At 45.4% G+C, this 22,405-nt stretch overlaps 1 protein-coding gene across 4 annotated transcripts in view; it reads right to left on the reverse strand.

Moving 5' to 3' along the window:
- Fgf1 (fibroblast growth factor 1) overlaps window positions 1–22,405 on the reverse strand; it is a 112,744-nt gene that overhangs the window by 53,392 nt on the left and 36,947 nt on the right. The window contains exon 1 of one of the 4 annotated variants that reach the window (XM_042692175.1): window positions 5,618–5,666. The exons of the other annotated variants lie outside the window; for them this stretch is intronic. The gene's annotated coding sequence lies outside the window, so the exon portion shown is untranslated. Of the gene's footprint in view, window positions 1–5,617; window positions 5,667–22,405 lie in introns of those variants that run through there. 4 annotated transcript variants of the gene reach the window in all.

Here is a 22,405-nt window from a genome sequence, read left to right on the forward strand (position 1 = left end):
TAACTCTCCATTTATGACCCCAAGCATGAGTCTTTTGGTTAATTAAATCAATCTGAAATCAACCCTATTTATTTTCTAAAATTAAGGACTCCTTTTCACAAAACCAATCCAACCAAGAATGGAGATCTAAGATCTCATCTCTGAGATAGAGATGAGGTGGAATTAGACTGTTATTATTATTCAACATGTATCAGTGTCTTATCAGACACTGGGAGCACAAGGGAAATTAGCAATGCCACTTTCCTGCTTTCATTGTCTATTTTTGTTCCTACAAGGGGAGCTACTCCTTTTTTTGGGGGGGGTAGGACTGGGGGGAAGGGTTTGTGAGGTGCTAGGGCTGGAGCCTGGGCAAATGCCCTACCTTGGATTACCATACACTATTTTCAAAACATGAACAGCTACATTCAGAAAATCTCAAATGGTGCTAGTATCCCTATCCCCTATTGAAATGAACAGTGGGTGGTGGAGGGGGTGGAGGGTATGGGAAGGAAGGATGTGCACCTCTCCTAGGAGGTGACATTAGACTTTTGAGGATGAGCAGGATATTGCCAGGGTCACCACTGGAGGGGGTTTTGTAGGCCTCAGGAATAAGGAGCTGGCATGTTTTAGGGGACAACCAACAGGATGCTGGTCCTTCCTCTAGTTGTTAGTCCAGAATGGGCCTCACAGTAATCCAGCAGTTTGGGGGACTGCCAGGCTTCATATATAATCATTTTGAAGGACAAAGGCCTTCAGGACCAGCGCGGCCTCTGTCCTGATCAGGACGCGTCCTGATCCCTACCACGTTCAGAGTCACCATGGCCCTCAGTGGCATCCTGTGCGTGTAGGCTGTAGCCGTTTGTGGCGGTCGCTGCATCCTACCCTGCAATTAGAGTTATTTGCATCCTCTGCTAGGCCTCCCTAGAAAATCTTTCCCGCTCCAGGGCAGGAATTAAGTCTCGTGTACTTTTGCCACACATGTGTTGGTACTTGCTTCATTAACTAGGATTTCTGGCTAATACCTTGGAGACATACCTATTACAAGTAGGAGGGTTTTGATGTGAGAGACGAACAATAGGGACTAGCTGCCTATCTTGCTGTTTTGCTCTTGATGGGGGTGGGTGGTAGTCAAAAGCCACTGGAATTGATCTTGCATGCTTTCTGAGACGCTAGGCCACAAATGTCCATGTTTGGTCTTAGATTTCTGTTGTTTGGTTGAGTAGTTGAGTTGGGGTTTAGTCAGTTTTCTACCCCTATTTCTTTTTTGAAGGGATTTATTGTCTATATGGATAGAATATCTGACCTCATAATCTAGGCATATAAATCCAGTTTCCTGGTATTCATTTACTTTTTTGTTGTTGTTTTTTTGTTCAACGACCCAGGTCCTGGAGCTTGCTAAGCATGTATTCTACCACTGAAGTGTATCTCCAACGATTAGATGTATATATCTAGATGGTTTTTGTTTATTTGTTTTGTTTTGTTTTTTGCCAGTCCTGAGGCTGGGCACTGTCCTGGGTCTGGGCACTGTCCCTGAGTTCCTTTTGCTCAAGGCTAGCACTACTACTAGGCTACTACTACAAGGCTACTACTACTAGCACTTTTGCTCAAGGCTACTCTTAGAGCCACGTGGTCACCTCCAGCTTTATTTGTGATTTAATTAGAGATAAGAGTCTCATAGACTTTCCTGCATAAGCTGGCTTTTTAACATTATCAGTTTGTGTTTTTTTAAGGACTGAGGTTTAAATTCAAGACCTTGAACTTGAGAGACTCCTTCTCTGTTTTTTGGCAGGCTGTTTTTAAATAAGGCCTTGAGAGTTTTTCTACCAAGCCTGGCCTTGAGCCACAGTACTGTTCTCAGTCTCCTAAGTAACTATGATTATAGGCATGAACCACTGGCTCTCAGTGTTATTAATATTTTTGAAACTGAATTTAGCATTACACCGAAATTCATTTTAAGTGGAAACTGGATATCACTACTACAAATATAAAACTAGTGTTATTTTCTGTATGGTCCTTATACAAGTAAGTAGAATTAAACATAATGTAAAAAATTAAATTAATTTATACTTTATACCCTGTTAATTATTTCATATATGTAATCTTATGATTTATCTACCACACAAATGCCAGGGCTTTCATAGTGTTATTGCCATTTTTTATTTAAGCAACCAAACTACCATTGACATTCTGTTGGCAAATGGAGCAGATAAAGGAATCATATTAATTTCAAGAAGGAAAAAGTTAGAACAGAAGTATGTTGCAGTAATTGATATTTGGAACAGACCCAAGTATTATTAACTACTTACTTTTGCAAGGAAATAAGAACTCTAAGGAAGTATGGAAAAACAAAACAAAAACTGCTTGAACTTAGAAAAAATTATATTAAGTGAAGTAAGCCAGGCCCAAAGAAACATAAGTCCCATGATTTCCCTTATTTGCAATAACTAGTATATGTCTAAGACAAGCAGAAAAGGTCAGATAAGATGATGTTAAGCAAAATGAACCCCAAGATAGAGGCACAAGTGGTTTTTTCTTCCTCGCTATTGTTTCTAACGTATTTATAATGTACCATGTGATTTTTTTTTTGTTGCTTTGTATATCCCTCCCCCACAGTATAACCCCCGTTTTCACTGTATTTGATGTTGGTATAATTTGGGGAGGGGAAGAGAAAAAACAAATTGCTTATACAGGGATACAGATTGACCCATTGCAACAATGAGATGTACAAGACACTATGTTGAAAAACGAACTTTACAATTTAGGCAGGGGATGGGGGGATGGGAGGGGTGGGGGGAGTGTAGCTGAGCAGTGGGAGGGACGGGATGGTAGGGGGGAAACAAAGGAGGAGGCAATAATGCTGGATAAGAAATGTACTCATTACCTTGCTCATGTAACTGTAACCCCTCTGTACAGTATTTTCACACAAAAAACTTAATTAAAAAAAATTTTTTTAAAACTGCTTGAATAAGATATAAGTAGCCAGGTGCTGGTGGCTTTCATGTGTAATCCTAGCTACTCAGGAGGTTGAGATCTGGGGATCACAGTTCAAAGCCAGCCTGGGCAGGAAAGTCAGTAAGACTCTTGTCTCCAATTAACCACCAGAAAACTGGAAGTGGCGCTGTGGCTCAAAGCATTAGAGCATCAGCCTTGAGGGAAATTGCTCAGGGACAGTGCTTAGGCCTTGAGTTCAAGCCCCATGACAGACCACTAACAAAACTGAAGACAGAAGATCTTTTCTGGGAAGAGCAAGACTAGCATCTCCTTTCTCAGAGGACCCTTGGACATTCAAGGGACTTTACCCAATGGGTATGTTTGATGTGACATCATCCAGCTTCAGGACAGAGAATGGTCCAGTAGGAAAAGGTTTGGTTACTTGGGGCCAGAGAAGGAAGGGAAAGAACCAGGTGATCTGTGTCCCTCATGGCTGTAACTCATTGGCTGAAGCAAAGATTATTTTCATTGCCCCCTTGGACTGAGGAACAGCTTAAGGACACTAGGAACAGCTCTGTGAGGTCAGACACATACAGGCAAGTAGAGTTCTTGCTACTAGCAAATCCAGCTGCATCACCAGAGGTCTTGACCCACCCCTGACTCCCAACACCAAGCAGATGTCTGGGCTGCTAAGAGGGAAGCCACAGGCCTCCCTAAGCTGGGAATGCTTTGTCTTGCTGACTTAGGGAAAAGACAAGAGGTTGGTAGTACTTGGTATGCCAAGAATTGACAATGGCAGCAACAGAACAAGACATAGCTTTGTGTTGGTTGAGCCTCGTGGATGGTGTGGGGAGATGCCCAGGAGAACCAGTGCTGAATGCTTCTGGAGGGAGTTTTCATTGCCTCTGACCCAGTTGTGGGAAGAGGTGGGGACCCCTACACTAGGGAAAGGGAAATCAGAAGGAAGATTGCACCTGGAATGCAGCCCTAGACCTGCTCTTCGGCTCTTTTGTCTAGATGGCATTATTGAGTGTTGTACATAAAGGATTCTCATCAGTGAATAAGTTGGGTAATAATTTGCTCCTCATAAATAAGTGGTTGCCCGATTAGGCTCATCATGCTAAACATCTTACAGACAATTCTTATCGGCTAGAAATATTAATAAGGAAAGGTGTCAAGTCCTTCCTAAAGGACCGGGCACCGTCTCACCCATGGTATCCAGTGTACCCAGGAAACCTCAATGGCTTCTGCCACTCATGTGAATAAACTGGCTTGTGTACCAGATCATGCTCTGCTCAGCTCACTGATACTCATTTAGGAATTGGTAAACTTGAATATTATGATGCAATTTTCCCTTGAGCCAAAGAACTCAATTGAGGCAATAACAATTTCAGATATGAAGAACTGTGATTTTTAAAGGACAATACCAGTGTATCTGATTCGAAAAAGAGATGACAAATGGCACACATGCATGCAGGCCTTCCTGCCCCCACATCCAGTACACACACCTCCCAAACTACTATCATATCCATCATTGCGTGGTAAGATTTTAAGTATTTTTTTTGTTTTCTTTATGTTTTCTACATCTTTCCAGAGAATATCTTATTTCAATAAGCAACTTTAAAATACTACCCATATAAACCTATATTTTATCTACTTATCATCTCTCCTATCATCTATATCTATCATCTATTATCTATGTCTGTCTGTCTATACTATCTACATTTATATCTATCATCTATGTCCATCTGTATCTATGTCACATAGATATATCAAAGGTCTATCTATGTCTATCATCTTTTCAATCTACCTTCTATCTGTCCATTTGTCTACCCACCTATACCTGTTGTGATAGTCTAGGAATAAATAATACCTTGAGTTAAGACAGTTCCTCACTCGAGTCACTCTAGGAAAACAGGGCTTTTCTCTCTGAGATAAATTTGGCAGTTTCTCATAGCTGATCTGAAGATGAGCTATGAGATAGGGGACAGCTGAAGGACTAGACTTCTAGTCCCTTTGTTTTGTGCCAGTATCAAGGTTTGAACTCAGCTTTCTTGCTCTAGGGTTGTCACTCTACCACTTGAGCCATGCCTTCCAACCCAGCATTTTTACTGAGTAATTGGAGATAGAGTCTCCCCAACTGTTCTGTCTGGGCTGACTTCAAAATCATGATCTTCTATGTCCCAGCCTCTTGAGTGGCTAGGATTGCAGGTTTGAGCCACCAGCACCTGGCTTTCTAGTTTCTTAGTTATGCACTTAACATAGAAGAACATTGCTTTCTCTTTCTCAGATGGCCATTTTTTTCATCTGACCTTTACTTTCTTATGTCTCTGTCAACAGCTCTTAGTTATAATAAAGCAGATCTATATTTGCATCCCAGCTCCACCATTAGCCAACCTCAGTTCTTAGCCAAGTCCTTAACATATTTGTGCTTCTGGCTGTTCATCTGCCAGCAACTAGGCAGCTTGTTATGAGGTTGGAATGGCAGAATGCCTGTAAGCTCCCATTAGCACAAGCACTAAAGGTTCACTGTTACCATTATCATTGGCTTGTTTGATTGTCTATTCCAGCTACCAGGTGGAGAACATTGCCCTGGCTTAGCTGGGCTCTCTAATCTTCATCCATGCAGTGAGAATTGTGCCCTTTCTGAAGAGCCCCGGAGCACTCTTTTGAGAAGGAAAGACTTAAAACGCATTTTGCTACTTACCTGCTGGTTCAGCTGGGTCCCTGCAGAGATGGCACACAATCCCTCCTGAAATTGTAAACTCCTCTCCTATTGGAATCTCTTGTGTCCCAGCCTGCTAGTCCTGGTATGTCTGTGCTCTCTTTAAGCTGGCTCTTGCTTTTTCTGACTCAGAATGTCTTAGGTCATTCTAAGACAGCCTTCTCCTCCCCACCTTCTACCTGCTATGTTGGACATTTGTCATTATTTCTGACTGCCCAGCATCTGCAGCCCCACCCCACCCCTCATCCCAGGAAGTGCACATGCACACGTGTGCGCGCGCATACACACACACACACACACACACACACACACACACACACGATACATTGTTCTGGAAGCACTGTTCCTGCTGTATGACTTGGGGTCCCCATGCCTTCCCCAGTGACTCTGTGAGCAACCCTAGATTTTCCCATCTCTTGAGTAAATTTTGGTTGCTTACAATTAAGAAACCTAGCTAGCTCCTCCTTGTTTTTGCCTACCTGCTGTGCCATGAGTCCTGTCTGCTGTCACTTTCCAAATCTCCCTAAGTTTCTGGGTTCTCTTATCTATTAAGTATGCTGTTTTATGATTATCTCCTGCTTATTCCCCTAGGTTTCTGTACACAACAATTAAAGCTATATAGCTCTTGGCTACACCTGCACATAGTAGGCCCTTCAGCTAGTGCCAAATGAATGAACAAGTCACACCACCTTAGCACACAGGAGGGGACCCCGGGAGAGCACAGGGCTTCACATGGAAAGGAAGTGAAATTTCTGTATTCTGCTATTCTGGTGCCACCCCTGGTCTGACTCCTCCATACAGCAGACTGCCTGCAGGCTTCTGTGTGGAAGCAGCACCCTGAGTGCTGGCCTGGGCCTCACAGCCAGTGAGTAATCCAGCAGGCAGCGCTTAGCTTTTAAATCCTGGCCTGTAATGTGGTCATCTCCTGAAGCTCCAGGCTTAAAATGGAAAGTGGTTACTCATGGCAAAGGCAGACAATAAAAAAACAACAAAAAACAATAAAACCATGTAGGTGGCACTGACACAATGGAGTGCGCATTCTCTGAGGATGGAGAATACCTCCAGGCTCCCAGCATTCACAGCTCTGCAGACAGCTCCAGCTTAGAGTGAGAACTCTCTTATAGCTCAGCTCCAGGGCTTGGGAGCTACACCTCCAAATTAGCTCATTACCTAGCATCTCATTCTTTGGCTGTTGAGAGGTATTCCATTCCTTGGCTCATAGCAGGCATAGAGGGAGGCTATCAAATCCATATCAGAAGGGGGCTGAATGTGGGCCTTGGCATTGCACAAAACTGGATTAGAATCCCAGCTGTTCAAGTTACTAGCTCTGTGAGGCAGAGCAAAATCAACGGACAATAGTACCTACTCCAGAGTGATTAGGATAAGTAAACAATACAGTGTATAAAAGCCTCATCATAGCCTGGAGCTGCTGCTGCTCTTGGCTAGGCATCTTCCTCCACATCCTTCCGTTGCTTCCCCATCCTTCCTGTTTCCTTTCCCTTGGTTAAGTCTCCTAGCCTCAATACCCCTGCTCCTTCTAGGAGGCATCTTTCACCTTCCTGAGCTCAACAGTCAAGTCAATTCATATAGTGGTTACGCAGCATTGGGGATACGTTGGGCATAGAACCAACTTCTATCAGCAGTGTCTCCCCAGTAGATCACAGGTCTGACTTCCATGACTTCCTCCATGCTCTGAGCTGCTGCTGTTTCTTTTTTTTTTTAATTGATAAATTATTCCTTCCTTTATTTAAGTATTATGGTTGAATACAGAGCTGCTGCTGTTTCTTACCTGCCTCCTCATTTCAACTGTGCTTCTTCTAGAGCAAGTTGCTTAGGTCAGCTCATTCCTTTGCTTGCTAAAACCCCCTGAGAGGGCTGGAGGTGTGCTTTGGTAGTGGGATGCCTGGGCATAGACACAGGCAGGCTCTTGTCTTTCCCTATTCTCATCACTTTCCTCCCCTTCCACACCCATCATGCAGTACCCACATAAGACTTCTGTTCTCTTCCTGGTACTCACTAAGCAGGGATCTGCATAGCAGCTTTGCACATGTTATTCCCTCAGCCTGAAATGCCCCCCCTCCTTAGGTCCCTGATTATCCGTCCTCATTGCTCATAAGTCCATTCAGGAGCCACTACAGAGGGTGGTACCTGACTCTTAGACTCCTCAGAGAACTTCTGTTCCCAACAGTGGTGTTGGAGATAGCAGGTTGAGCTTGCTCTGTCTGGGGCGACCCTCAAGCGAGAGGAAGGCAGTGCTTCTGCTTATATAGGTCGTGAGAAGCATCAAGCATCTTCCCAGGGTGCTCCTTGGTGATCAGAGTCCAGGGGGTGGCAGCTCAGCTTGGAGAAGCAAGAGAGCAGAGAAGGTAGGGCCTCTGAGCATGGGGAGACTTGGACAAAGCACAGGTCCACCATCAGAGGAGGGAGCAAGGTCAGGAACACTGTCAGCACAAATCAAGGAACAGAAAGACCAAGCAATGGCCATGCATCTGCCTTCAGAGATGGACAGATGAGGAGTGAGGAGAATTGCCTGTAATGCAGCGAATGCTTATCGTTGTCTATCATTTGTAACAACTTGTGTTACTATAAGAAAATTCCAAACAGCCAGAATTGCACTTACATGTGATTTCTAGACCTGAACATTGATTCTCTTTTTAATTTTTCCCATTGCCAACACTGTTGCCATGGGCATCTTTGTACACAGAAATACTTTTGGACATCAAAATAGTTTATTTTCCTGGTACAGGGGCTTGAACTCGGGACCTGGGTGCTATCCCTTAGCTTTTTCCCTCAAAGCTAGTGCTCTACCACTTGAACTACATCTCTGCTTCTGGCTTTTTGCTGGTTAAATGGACATGACTTTCACAGATTTCTCTAGCCCAAGCTAGCTTCAAACCTTGATTTTCAGATCCCAGCCTTCTGAGTAGCTAGGATTATAGGCGTGAGCCACCAGCACTAGGTGACATTTTTACTTTTACGTAAATATTTTCACAGGCATTTATGAACAAGTAAAATCAATTGCCTTTGGAAACATACAGATTACCATGTCTCGGAGTTACTAATGAAAAGCAAAAATCAGAAGCAGAACTTCCAAGCTCAGGCCTGGAAATCTATATTGTGATACACCTTCACATGATTACTAGGTACCTACAGTTTGGAAGGCATTGGGCAGACCCATGGCGTCTTGAGAAAGGGAACAGCCAATCACTGAAGAGTGTATGGGTGGGAGGAGTGGAGAGCAACATTGATTGACAGCTTCTCTATGCCAGCCACAGTGTCAGTGTGTGACATTGTGCTGGTAAAACACAGGACAGAGGGTGTCTATGCATTAATCAAGATAATGTGGCTAGGACTGGGGGCATGGTTCAAGCAGTAGGACGCTGAAGCCCTAAGTTCAAATCCATTACCACTCAAGACAAACAACAACAACACATATGTCAAAAAATTCCTGAAGGCAGAAAGGCAAACACAACAGTCTAAACCAGGACCTGGGGATTCCGATGTCCTCAATTGCTGGCTTCTTCCTTCAGTGTCTTTGTGAACCTGGGGAAGCCACGTAACTTCTCTGACCTTCAATGTCTTCATCTGCTAAATGATGGTGTGAATGGCATGTTCTGTGGAGGGATTCTGTGAGGAGCCAGCCATGGAAGGCCTATAACCTACTTATTCCAGATTTCTTACATAGCCAATAAATGGTAAGGGTGGCAGTGAGAAAGATGCCCGAAACCATTACTGTTTGATTCCTTTATGATCAATAGGTGTGCATTTTGTAGGCTGAAGCTATAGCAGAGGCTCATAAGAGCTGGAGATGGCTGTCCGTTCTCCTCACAGATTAATATCCAATGCCTGGGCGCTACTGTGCGCATGGGAAAATAGGATCAACTTTGCTGAGAGATGCCAATTCTAGAAATGCATTAAAATGGAAAGTGGGGATCTCCTGTGTTGCCAGGTCAGGTCAGAAGGCGAACCAGCCTGCACTGTGGCTGAACACCCACCCACCCTCCCTACGGGTTGCATACAGACTCCCCCCCCCCCCCCACACACACACACTGAGGAGCCAAGAGTGTGTTAATGGATGGGTGGATTCATGCTGGCTTCCGTACTTCCTTCTGTTAGTTTCTGGGGCTGGGCAGAAGAAGGGACGCCTCTGTAAGGGCTGGGGGTTCTTCCTGAGGAACAAGAAACACAGTGGTAGATACCCTGAGTTCCTGCTGACCTTTCCCCTTGAGCCTCACCCCCTTCTTCCTGGATCCTACAGTCCCTAGGAGCCTACAATTTGAGTCTCTTAAGATCAGCATTGTTTAACATTTTATTTCTTTTTCTTTTAATCAATAGCTTGAGAGAGAGCAAGAGCAAGAGAGAGAGAGAGAGCAAGAGAGAGAGAGAGAAAGGGAGAGAGAGAAAGTTTTAGGGTCACTGCAAATTGAGCAGAAACAATAGCAAGTTCTAGGCCCCAAAATAGCCTCCTCCACTCCTCACCCCCTAGAGAGGCATAGCAGTTACAATCCATGAAACTCCTATTGCCCCAGGTCCATACTTTTCTTTGACAGTACTGGGGTTTGAACTCAGGGCCTCACACTTGCTACACAGGTTCTTTACCACTTGAGCCACACTTCTGACTCTTTTTAAATTTTAGTTCATTAAAAAAAATCAGGTTAAATGCTCTGGCTAGGCAGCCTCAGACCTCAATCCTCCTCCCTCTGCCTCCTAAGATGCTGGGATTACAGATGTGAGCCACCGTGTCTGCCAGGCTACCTTCTCTGGTTTTTGACAAATGTAATGACAAGAGGGTATACTTTATCCTTCAGATAGGTGTTTTTCCCTAATAATTCTCTTGAATTCCCAGATTAACCCCCCCTTCCACCTCCAGAGCTCTGTCTCTCCCAGAAAGTCATATGGAAGTCAACAGCGTACCACCTTTTTCCGATTGCCTCTTTCACTTAGTGATGTGTTTCTAAGATGTTTCAAAGCTTTCTCATAGTCTCATTGCTCATTCCTTTCGAGTACCAAGTAATATTCCATTCTGTGGACCCTTTACCTCTTTTTTTTAATTCAATTTTCGGGGCTATACTTGAGAAGAGATAGAAAGCATACACTGAGGCAATCAGAATGACAAACAAAAACATTGCCTAAGTGCTCAGTGCTGGGTTCTAAGTGCTCAGTGCTAAGTATGTCTTCCTGCACTTGGTCCTTCTGGAGCCCTGTTACATAAAGATCATCAGTGAACAAACCACCCCAGTACTTGCTCAAGACCATGTACCCAGAAAGGGATCTGTGCTGGGATTTGGACCCAGACATTTTGACTTCAGGACTTAGCACCTACATGTATTGTTCTACAACCAGGATCAACTAGGCCACAGTGCCATGCAGACACCATGTAATGTATTTGCACAGGCAAAGATGGCTACCATGTCACTAGGCTTTATAATCTATGGAACTGTAAGATCCCATAAGATTGTACACGTGGTCTGTGGTTGCCATTACGTGCTGTAGGACTATATTTGAATTATAATCTCCCAGGAAAGCTCTTGAAAACTGCCCTAGACCTTTTAGCTTCTATTATTTTTTTGAAGAGAGTCTTGCTTTTGGCCTTGGACTGTGATCTTCTTGTTTACATTTCCCACATAGCTGGGATGACAAACACATACCACAGTGCCCAGCTTTCTTGGGTTGAGATAGGGTCTTATCTCGTTGTCCTGATTAGCCTCAAATCACAAATCTCTTGATTTTAGCCTCCTAATTACAGGCTGGGATTATAGGTGTGAGCCAGAATACCTGGCTCCAGGAAGTTTCTTAACAGTGTTTGCACACTGTAAAAACATCACTAAAGATGTTATCTCTTACTATTGTTAATATTGTGGAGTAGAGCCTTTATAAGGTTGTACCTCTGCTCTAGTGAGAAATATGAGGCACCAAGAGGCTCTGAAATCCCCTAGTTCTCTGCAGCCATGAGTGGTAGAACAGCAATATTGGCCTTGGGTCTGAAGGCTGGGGTAGGGGCTGCTCCGTAGAGAATATTGATATGGGTGGCTTGCGATCCCATCTGACTCTCGGATGACCCTGAAGGCCCCACTGGAGGAAGCCAAGGTGCCCTTGGGTGCCCACAGTGCTGCCCAGGTTTCCTCTGGGCCTTGCTCTCCTCAGCATTCACGGCTGGACATGGGTCACCTCACATTAGCTGCCCCAGGCGCGCCCGGGTCTGCGGGGCGCATCCTGCCAGCGGTGTGGGCGCCTGGGCCGCTGGCTGTGGCTTCCTCGTGCTCTGTCACAGCACACACGCGTGTGTGTCTGCCCTGTCCCGGCAGGCAGCCTCTGCCAGGCACAGCTGCTCACTCCCTGTCCTTTCCACTTCCTTCTGCCCCGCATTTCCAGACAGAGTCAAAAATGGGCTCACATCAAATACGATTTGTTTGTCTTCGGTGTAATTTTCCATTTATAGATGGCCTTCTCTTGGAAGGTTCTGTCCTTCCTCCTCCGTCTTGGTGTTGTTGTTTTTTTTTTTCTTCTTCTTCTTCATGGGCTTTTGGGATACACTTTTGGTGGTTGTTTTGAGCACTGTGGTCAGCTGGCCAGCCGGGCATTCATTCAGAATGTCTCCAGAAACCAGTGGTTAACTTTTACAGAAGTTGAGGCTAATTTCCGTGGCTTCTGAGCCCTCTGATGCAGTGTGAACTGCCGGCCTGCAGGCCTCACCCACAGGCTGGGAAGAAAGATGAGGACAGATAACGCAGCAGAGCACAGCTCCTCTGAGCTTGCAAGCAGGGGGCTCGCTCACGCCCCACTGGGCAAGTACTCTTTGTACCCCGCTTTGTGCAGAAGGGAAATGAGCAAAGGGGAGAAAAGGCCTGGGTCAGCCAGCTCCTGTGGGAGGTGCTGCTCACCTCAGAGGCCCTGTGCTCCAGCCAGTCTTGGTTTAGTTCCTTGAAAAAGAACTATGTACAGCCCTGCCACAGTTCCTTTGCACATGCATCCCTATGCCTGGACCACTGTCCCACTATGCCATACAGCTTATTCACCCAGCTCTATCTCTTAGACTCTGCTGCACACACGCATACCCTCCACCCAGAAGCCACACTGAAGCATTTCCTGCATCTGCTGTGGCACTGGTTGGAGTTAACTTCTACTTTGATTTGTACAATTTTCCAATTTTTGTCTGGCTCTCCCTCCAGAACATCAGAACATAACTGCATGAAGGCAGAGGCCTGGGCACGCAGCCTGTGGGTCCATCTTACCACGCTTGCCGGTCTGTTTATCATCTGTCTCATCCCTGGGTCTGTGAATTTCCTGAGTGTCGTTCCAGGTCTTTGAGTAACACAGTGCTCAGCTCAATAAATATTTGGTGAAGGACCTGGATTTCGTTGACCAGTGTGATCTGGGAAGGGCCATCTGACATTTTGGAACTTCTGATGGAGCAAGTTCACAAAATACATCCTGTTGGTGGCCGCTGCCTTTGGAAGTTGGAATGGTAGCTTTGTTGTTGTTTGTTTTGAAAAGCTAAGTAGTATGAAGAATGAATAAATGGTTCACAGAGCTAGAGACAGTAGACTGGAAGGACATGTGGCCTGCCCGATGGAGCTTCATATTATAGCTGAGAATTCCAGAGAGGTGAGGCCCCTTTAAGCTTAATGTAAGTCGAGGCATCAGTAACTAATGGCCCTGCATTGGATGGCCATTGGCCTTGTAGTGGCAGCTGCTGCTTCTGCTGCAGTGGCTTCCTCCTCCTCCTCCTCCTCCTCTTCCTCCTCCTTCTCCTCGTCGTCCTCCTCTTCCTCTTCTTCCTCTTCCTCCTGCTTTTCTTCCTCCTCCTCCTTCTTCCCTTCCTCCTCGTTCTCCTCCTCCTCTCCTTTCTCCTCCTCTTCTTCCTCCTCCTCCTTCTCCTTCTCCTTCTTCTCTTCCTCCTCCTTCTCTTCCTCCTCCTCCTTCTTCTTCCCTTCCTCCTCCTTCTCCTCCTCCTCTCCTTTCTCCTCCTGCTCTTCCTCCTCCTCCTTCTTCTCCTTCTCCTTCTTCTCCTCCTCCTCCTCCTTCTCTTCCTCCTCTTCTATCACCACCTCCTCCTCTTCCTCCTCCTCCCCTGCTCCTCTTTCTTCTTCTTTTTTGTTGGTCATGGGGTTTGAACTCAGGGCTTGTGTGCTGTCCCTAAGCTCTGTTTATTCAAGGCTAACACTCTAGCACATTGAGCCACAGCTCTACTTTATAAGAGTCTCACAGACTTTCCTGCCTGGGCTGGCTTCAAACTGTGATCCTTAGATCTCAGCCTCCTGAGTAGCTAGGATTACAGGCATAAGACACCAAGGTGGGGCTCCTTGCATCATTTTCCTATCTTTCTTGCGTGACGTGCCTTGCTCATCACCAGTGCCATTATTGACTCTTTAAATGCTGTGGCCTGCCTAGAAGGGACTCCTGTCCCTCCCTCACCTTTTGGGGGCTCCATCTCTCTGGCAGACAGGCCCTTGAATGAGAGAGAGAGAAGAAGGGGCTTTTCTTTTGCTTGGAGAGAAGGGACAGGGTGAGGGGCAGGTACTGGGACAGGCTTGTTCTTCAGCCAGCGGGGTTTGGGGCGGTAGTGTCAGGAAACTCCAGGCCCCTCTATGTAAGTGGAGCCTGACCTCAGCTCTGCCCTCCTAGAAGTTACTTGGAAGTTACTTTCTTTCATGCTGTCTCCTCTTCCCCAACCTAACAGACTGAGAACAAGTTCTCAGAGGATTAAGTAAGACAGTAGGAAGTAGTCATAACTGAGCTGGAAGGATTAACCTTGGTGAATTTAACAGTAGCATAGCAGAGCAGGGAAGATGAACAGGTCATTCTAAAGACCACCCCTGAGGCTCGAGGGAGCCACCATGAGGCTCTGAGATTTCCAAAATCCTAGCCATTAAAAACCCCACCCAGCCAGGTGCTGGTGGCTCATACCTATAATCCTAGTTACTCGAGAGGCTGAGATATGAGGGTTAAGGTGAGAAGCCAGCCTGGAAAGGAAAAGTCCATGAGACTACTTGTTTCTAATTAGCTAGTGAAAAGCTAACAGTGGAGCTGTGGCCCAGGTGATAGAACACCAGCCAAAAGGCCAAGCAAGTGCATGAGGCCCTGAGTTCAAGCCCCAAGAGTAGAACAAAATCAAACCTCACCTCAGAATCCCATATGATGAAAGCCTCATTCACTACAAACTTGCTCCTAACACACTGCTTGGCACCCAGTAGGTCCTCAGCAAGTATCACTAAATGGATACAGGTAAAATGAGGCTGACAACTTTCTAGAAGACAGAAAACCTCAACTTAGCTATATTTTGCTCAAATGTATTAGGTAATGATGCATAAATTTTTTTGTCCTTTGTTGGCTTCTTCAAAATTAGCTTTTCCATTTAATCCAAAATTATGTTGTTGCCAACAGTTAATGAATGTAATCAGAATGCCAATGGCTTAACTAAGATCTAAGAAAGGTATTGGGAAAAAATACTCTAGTCACCAAGGAATCATTCCTAAAAAGGATGCATAGTCCTGAGTCACTTGAAAGCATAATGTAAATGCTGACAGAGACCATCATGGGGTTTCAGTGGCTACAGCAGAAGAAATCAAAGGTTCATTGATGTTAGTGTTGAAGAACTAGATCCACCTTCCAAACACTGGAAATCAGACTGTCCCAGTAGACTTGACTGGGACTGGTGCAGTGCAGCCCATGGACAGAAGAGGGCGCTGTGGAAGCAGTGTGGTGCCTTATCTATTCTCTGCAGGAAAGAGGTATACTTTCCCCAACTCTACCAAAAAGTGGCCTTCTGGAAATACAATTAAATTGTTGATTTCACATATCAAATACAAAATCCCAGGAATATAATCATGTCTAAAAACATGGAATGGATTTCAACTTTGGCTCTCCCTCACATCTGTTAATGATTTTCCCTTTTAACAGATGAAATTTGTCCATGGGAATCAGCATCTTCAGATTTTGACTGTGGATGTAGGAGGTAGTCAGGCCCAGAGTGGTGGAGTGTTACCTCATTTCTTTAAGAGCTACTTAAGCATAGATATGTCACCCACAACATCTTGATTGTGATGAAGGTGATGTGGTCCTCGGGTTGGAATACTTAAAAAGTGTTTTTGGTGTACAAGCTTTCTTCTTCACACTTCCATACCAGTCTGTTACAGGAAGTCAGGCTGGTTTAACAACAGCACACTATTTGCAGAACCTGTGGCTTGTAAGACCAGTAGTCCAGAACTTGTCCTGCAGAAAGACTCAGGTCTAAGTGCCCCGAGACAAGTGTGTGAGATTTACCACAGTACCATTTGTCATAGCAAACATTTGGAAGCACTGACACATCAGTAATGGAGTAATAAAATAAATTATACAGCCATGCAAATGACAAGCCGTGACTAGACAGATGTGTACATTTATGAGACGAAAAAGAGGAAGCCCTAGGACCATATGCAAGGAATTATCTCCTAGCTGAATTTGAGAATCACAGATGACCATGTAGATATAAATACTTCCTCCCAGAAAATGGATAAGCTATGTCAGGAGGAACTCAAGGTTAATTTCATTACTGTAGTATTGTTTTTATTTAGATAAAAAACGCTTTTGAAGCTTCTGGAAATGAGGCAAGAATGTATTTGCTGACTACTTGGGGATCTTGTCATTCTCCTTAAATATCTATTGTTTTCCTTCCTCTCTAAGTCCCCTCAACTATAAGAATCCTTCGTACCTTTCTGAGGCTCTCTTGCCCTGCCTGACTCTCAGTCTCTCAGCCCCAGCCTTCTGGGGCACCCTTTCTCCCAACTCCCACTGGGGTTTTCATAGACAAGCCAGCCCACAACCTCTTCCCATAACGGGTTATAATGGCCTAAAGTTGTGAGGTAGGTTGTAGAGATTTTCTTTTCTTTTGGTGGTAGTGAGGTTTGAATTTAGGACTTTGCACTTGCTAGGCACACACTCTCCTGCTTGAACCACACCCCCAGACCTTTACAATTAAGGCCCTGCTTTTATCCAAGACTGGCCTCTGACTGCATCCTCCTTACCTGTTCCTGGGGCTCTCTCGTAGCTGGGATTTACAGACATGCGCTACCATGTCCAGTTTGGATGTTGCTCTTCATCGAGTTGATTGTACCAATTGGGAAATTTATCCTCAAACTCCCATCTTTGGTTCCCTTTTAACCACCACAGGTCCAGACTCTGGCTTTGGCTATGCTGCACAGCAGAAGCTGAGTATCAGCCAGAGAGTCGTGGAGTCTTAGACCCAGTGGGCCCAGGATTTTAATCTCTCTCATTTCACCAACACTGCTTCCAGCCCTTCTGCCTCTTTCCCTGCACTTTCCTAGTGTTTGCCCGCTCTCTTTGCTTCCCCAACCCTTCTGCCTCTTTCCCTGCACTTTCCTAGTGTTTGCCCGCTCTCTTTCCTTCTGCCACCCTTGGAAAGCCTTTGCTGGGTCCTCTCTCTCTCTGTCTCTCTGTCTCTGTCTCCTCACTCTCTCTCTAGATTGATTTTTTAAACTTTATTTTATTGTAAGAGTGTTGCACAGACTAGATTGATATTTTTAAAAACTTTTAAGTAGTTTTCAGTTCAACAAGTCAGATTATGAGCATGATGCATCTTGATCAGTGTTACCCTTCCATTGTTCTCCCTATTCTCTCTTAACGTCCATGTTCTCCCCGAGGGTCCTTGTCTGCCACAAGGTCTACAGTTGTTCCCAATCCTGTCCTGGACCTCTGCTCCAATTGGCAGATTTGCAGCTCCCACCACTTCCCCAAAGCTCCTTAGACATTTGCAAGTGCACGCCCAAGGAGGGTGGCAGGTGTTCTCACAGGGCAGTGGTACAAAGCATCTTTGCCTCAGTACCCACCTTCCTCGGCACCTGCATATCCATTATACTTTCCTAGCTATCAATGTTTTGATGCAGGGCAACAAATCCTCAACTCTTTCTATGGCCATTGCTGCTTCTTTTCCTCTTGATACTTTAGTTCTTTTCTCTTGGCTACACTATTTCCAGCCATGTGCTCCCAGACACGGATCTGATTATGCCTTGCCTTTGATTTAAAAAAAAAAATAGTTTTCTTATTTTTCACTGCCTTCAGGCCAAAGTCTGAACTTCTTAGCTTGCAGTCCCTCTGTGAATGGGACTACATGGTAGCAGGGTTCCACAGACTACACACACACACACACACACACACACACACACACACACACACACACACACACACACACACATTGTACAGGTCAAAGTCTGAACTTCTTAGCTTGCAGTCCCTCTGTGAATGGTACTACATGGTAGCAGGGTTCCACAGACTACACACACACACACACACACACACACACACACACACACACACACACACACTTTGTACTTGTATACTATAAAGGGGCCCAGGAAGAGAATAAAGGCCAATAGTTGAGACTCCTTGAGGAGCTCATGTAAGCTGAGTGCTGAAGGAAGGGGAGTGGCAGGATGCTGAGAACCTTGTCCTGATATCTGCATGCATTGTGCCCTGGGGATGCTCCTCAGAGAGAGAGAGTTTCCTGGTCTTCTGGGTTCGTGGTTCCTCACACACAAGCTGTGAAGTGCAGGACTGGGTGGCTGGTGGATGGGTGGATGGAAGCATGTGCTGTTTGAGCTGAGCTGAGTGTAATGATTCAGGACAGTCCTGTCCCTAACCATCAATGCTGGTAGCCTTGAGTTTGTTGGCATTTGCGCGTGCTATTGGGAGTATGGCTGGGGTCCGTTCCTGAGCCTTGAGCACAAGCCAGCTTTCTACTTAGCCATGTTCACTGTTGAGCAATGGGTGTGTATTTTTCTTTTACAAATAAAAAACACCTTTTGGATTTTTTTTTGTTTTCAATCACAGTTCTTAATTTCTTAACCAGATCTCACCTCACTTCTAAGGGCAATTTTTTTTGGGGGGGTGGGGGGTGCTGGTCCTCAGGCTTGAACTCAGGACCTGAGTACTGTTCCTGGAGCTCCCTTTGCTCAGCTAGAACTCTACTACTTGAATCACAGCACCACTTCTGGCTTTTTCTGAGTAGTTTATTGGAGATAAAGAGTCTTGTGGACTTTTCTGCCCAGGCTGGCTTTGAACCACAATCCTCAGATCTCAGCCTCCTGAGTAGCTAGACATAAGCCAAGAACCCCTGACTTCTAAGGGCCACTTTTTTTAAAATATATTTTTATTGTGAAAATGCTGTACAGAGGGGTTACGATTACATGGGTAAGATAATGAGCACATTTCTTATCAAGCATTGTAGCCTCCTGCTTTGTTTACCCTTCCCACCCCTTCATATCCCCCCCCCCCCCGACCCCCCACCAAAGTTGTAAAGTTCGTTTTACGACATAACGACTTGTACATCTCATTGTTGCAATGGGTCCTCCTGTATCCCTGTTTTAACAATTTGTTTTTTTCCCTTCCCTTCCACATATACCAACATCATATATAGTGAAAGCAGGGGTTGTACCATGGGGGAGGGACAAGGCAACAAAGACATAATCTTATAAATATGTTAAAAACAATAGCATGAAAGATCTCTCTCTCGATCTCTCTCTCTTTTCTGTTTTTTTTGTCAGTCGTGGGGCTTGAGCTCTAGGCTAAGGGCCACTTTTGAGCAGAGCACATGGCATGTCCCTCAGTGGTAAGTGTCCAGTTCTGCCCTTAGATCAGACAAATGCTGGTCCAGCTACTCACCAGATCCTGAGGAACCTTACCACCTCCCCATCAGTGGGATGCTGGGAAGATTCAGGACCCGTGCAGGCTCAGAAGTCTGGGGCTACCAGTGGCATCGTTGCTTTAGCCCATCTCATCCGATGCCTAACATGATTGAAAGAATCCCAGACAAAGACGACAGAGGACATGCACTTTGGACTCCTTTTCTAGTCAAAGGAGAGCCGCTTGCCACTCCATACCCCACGCTCCTTGACTCGAGGGCCAGTTCTAAAAGCCACAGACTGCAATATGAATCTGACCTAGTCTCCCTGGCCTGGGTAAGTTGGCTCACTGCTGAGGCACCAGTGCGAGCCAGGCCGCGGGGGGGGGTGGGGGGGGGGCACCAGCTTCCCCTGCCAACATGGCTGCTAGTCCTTTTAGTTTCTCATCTGTCAGAACTTCCTTACAAGACTTTGCTGCAGACACCTTCTCCTTCACGTGAGGATTCCCACACTCTACTCACCTCTGCTTCCTCCAGTTTTGGCCCACTGAGCAGCATCTGCTAGAGAAGTCGGTGGGGGGGGGGGTCACTCAGCTTCTCCCCAGAAGAGAAGAACTGGCATCCACTGCACAGGCTCCATGGAGGCCCTCGTTCCTGCCGTCATCTGCCCACCCTTGACTCTTTCTGACTCAAGTTAGGGCTGCTGGTTTCTCCTGCATGGGCTGGGCCCCAGGGCGGTTCCTTGGCTGACTGGCTTTTGCTGGCTGTGGGCTCTTGTTTCTCCACAAGGAGGTCTGCCCCTGACTGCACTCTAGGGTCACCCTATAGGGGCGTCTGGCTCCCACTCAGCATCAGCATCACGTGGGAACTGCTGCAGTGCGTACCCACGCACCATGCGAGCACCCGTTCAATCTTGGCTCTCCTGGCCAATCCAAGGACTCGAGCCTCCCCCACCCTCAACCACCACCGCCACCGCCACCACAGCATCCTATCTCCATTGTCAGCCCCATCCTTGGGGCAAAGCCTCCACTCCCTCAGGTGTCAGAGGCTCCAGCACCTGTCTCCGGGCCATGCCCTCCCTATTTCACATGGGGCTGCAAGCCATTGTTCTAATCTTCTCTCCACAAGTCTTGATCATAAAGGCTAACTGTCTTGTCTATTCTGTATCCTCTCTACTCTGGCTTTAGTGATAGGCTTCTTGGTCCTGCTTTAAGAAGGGGATTGGCAAGGGAACACGGTTTACAAGCAGCACAGGTGGGAGAAGATACGTTGTTCCACATTTGCAAAATGTTTCCTGCATACAACCATTCCTCTTGCAGGCCTGCCACCGCTAATGGAATTAGTGTCCTTCTCATACTTTTTTGTTCCACCTGAGTGATGGTCATTCAACAAAGACAGGCTTAGTGGTGCACAACTTCAATCCCAGTACTTAGGAGACTGAGGTAAGAGGATCACCAGTTTGAGGCCAGCCTAGACTACACAATGAGATCTTGTCTCAAAAAAAAAAATCCAAACAAACAAAACAACAATAACAAGAAGAACAAATAAAATAAACTTAGCTGGGCACTGGTGGTTCATACTTGTAATCCTGCCTATTCAAGAGGTTGAGATCTGATGATTGCAGCTTAAAGTCAGTCCAGACAAGGAAGTCTGTGAGACTCTTATCTCTAACTAACCAGCAAAAAAGCCAGAAATGGATCTGTGGCTCTAGTGATAGAGAATCAGCCTTGAGCAAAAAAGCTAAGGAAAAGTGCCAAGGCCCTGAGTTCAAGTTGAAAGACCAGCACAAACAAAAATGGGAGTTAAAAACCACGCAGACCCGCTAAGGCATGTAGGCCCTGTGCCGGGAACCCAGTCAATAGCTGCCTCATGAGTAGAATACACTTGCTCTCATCTATCATGAAAAGATGTTCAACATCTTTAGCCACCAGGGAAATGCAAATCAGGAGCACACTCTATTACATCATATCCAATAAGATGGCTTTAATGAAAAAGGCAGATAGTAGCAAGTGTTGGCAAGGATATGGAGAAACTGGGCCATCCATCCATTGTTGGTGAGAAGATAAAATGTCATAGCCACTTAAGAAAAGTCCTCAAATGGTACAGCTCAGAGTTATATGAGCCAAGAAGCCCACACCTAAGTATATAGCCAAGAGAAAGGAAAGCACATGTCATATAAAATGTTTATAGCATTACTCATACAGCCAAAAAGCAGAAACAACCTGAGCATCCACCAGTGATGAATGGCTAAATGTGGTACATTCATGCAGTGGATTAGTCAACGTGGAAAGGGGAGAAATACAGGTTGCAACATGATAGGCCTTGAAAATATTAGGTGATGAGCAAGAAGCCAGTCACAAAGGCATCCCATCACATGGTCCCAGGTATATAAAATGTCCAAAACAGGCAAATCCATAGACACCCAGACTCCCTGTTGCCAGAAGCTAGAGGTAGGAAGGAAGTAGTAAATGCTTTCTTTAAAGTTGTTGAAAATGTCCTGAAATTGAACAGTGGAAATAATTGCCTGGTTCTGTGCAGAACTCAGTGCTATTAGATTATGTGTGTTAATGGATGATCTGTATAGTCTTTGAGTTATATTTCAGTAGAGCTGTGAAATGCTGATCTCATTCTGTAATTGCCTCTCTCTTTCTCAAATTCTTTTTTGCCAGTCTTGGGGCTTGGACTCAGAGCCTGGGCGCTGTCCCTGAGCTTCTTTTGCTTAAGGCTAGCACTCCACCACTTGAGCCACAGCACCACTTTCAGCTTTTTCTGTGTATGTGGTACTGAGGAATTGAACCAAGGGCTTTATGCATGGTAGGCAAGCACTCTACCACTAAGCCACATTCCCAGCCCTTTCCCAAATGCTTGGCTTTCTGTCATTTCAAGATTGTCTCCAGTATATTGTTAGACAACAATATAATGATTTTTAATGGCATTTTCCATTAGAGGATTTGCTCCAAGAGGCTAGGGTATTTTTATTTTGTTATATCCATCATACTTATTATGGAACTGAATGTATCATAAGGCCTTAGTAAGTATTTGTTGAACCAATAGATACTCTCATGGAGCTCCCATCCTAAATAGACACATAACTCAGGGATGACTGCCAGTTACTTGTTTACTCACTCAGCACATAATGTCTTCTTTTCTTATCT

Source organism: Dipodomys spectabilis, unplaced genomic scaffold (genome assembly GCF_019054845.1).
Source record: "Dipodomys spectabilis isolate Male_0828 unplaced genomic scaffold, ASM1905484v1 ptg000147l, whole genome shotgun sequence".
Lineage (NCBI taxonomy): Eukaryota > Metazoa > Chordata > Mammalia > Rodentia > Heteromyidae > Dipodomys > Dipodomys spectabilis.